Below are 1,063 nucleotides of genomic sequence, written 5' to 3'. Positions count from 1 at the left end.
CAGGCGGGGCAGCCATAAACTTGACATGTTTATTAATTAAACTATCACTTAAATAAAAAAAAGTGCATAGAAAATAAACATGTTTAAAAACTCCTTTTGTTTTTACAACTATGTACACGGGTTTTTACATTCAGGCTCTCGCGAGCGTTCAGCATTTCTCACGATTAAAGTATTTCCTTCGTCCCTGGCAGGGAGCTAACACTGATGCACTTGAGACGCGTTTCCTCCTGTTTTTGTTTTTTTGTTTTTAAAACCAGAATCTTGGAAGAACACAAGAAAAAAAAAAGAAATCAAAAGCTTCGTTATACATGATACGTTGTCAAGAAATGTATCTCTAGAACATAACCTTGCCGTTGTAGAGCTTTTATTTTACTTTTGAAACAATTATTCACCTACCTGTATTTACTAAAGAGACTGTTAAGTTTAATCAAAGAAACACCACAAGTATAGTTCTTGGTTGATAGACAAAGCTACAGTACCTTGTTAAAAAGATACCAGGAAAGCACAGAGCACATTTTTCCCTATATGCAGGTGGAACCCCAACATTCATAACCCAAAAAGAAAGAGAAAGGAAAAAGAAAAGAAGAAGCCCGAGTTGTACAAGTACTGACTGGTAACACTGACGGGCAGGAAGGGCCTCAAGCCGGGGAGCTCCGGGAGCCGTCTCCGCGCGCTGAGCTGCGGCCGGGAGCGCTCCCTCCGCCTGCAGTGCTGGGCACCGGAGCCGCGCGAGCCGCCCGCCCGGAAGTCCACGGCTCGATTCTTTCCCGCCTTTGTTAGCAACTGTAACACAATCCTTATCTATAGTGTTAAGAGAATTAAAAGCCATGGACCGATACTCAACTAGGCTTCATTACACGGTGCATTACTACATTAGTTCCTATATATATATCATATTTATAGTCATTAAAAAAAAAAAACTTGCAGGTGTGTTGAGTATGGACCAGTAGTATGGATTTGAATGGCATGATTCTGCACAAAGACCATCTCACTGAAGAACCTGGTATTGCTTTCAAATAAAAGAAAAATCCAAAGAAAAAAAAAAAAAAAAAAAAAAAAAAAA

Source organism: Gavialis gangeticus, unplaced genomic scaffold, assembly GCF_001723915.1.
Source record: "Gavialis gangeticus isolate Ggan-Ray unplaced genomic scaffold, GavGan_comp1, whole genome shotgun sequence".
Lineage (NCBI taxonomy): Eukaryota > Metazoa > Chordata > Crocodylia > Gavialidae > Gavialis > Gavialis gangeticus.
The sequence above is the reverse complement of the archived record's forward strand: the minus strand, read 5'-3'. Positions refer to the sequence as shown.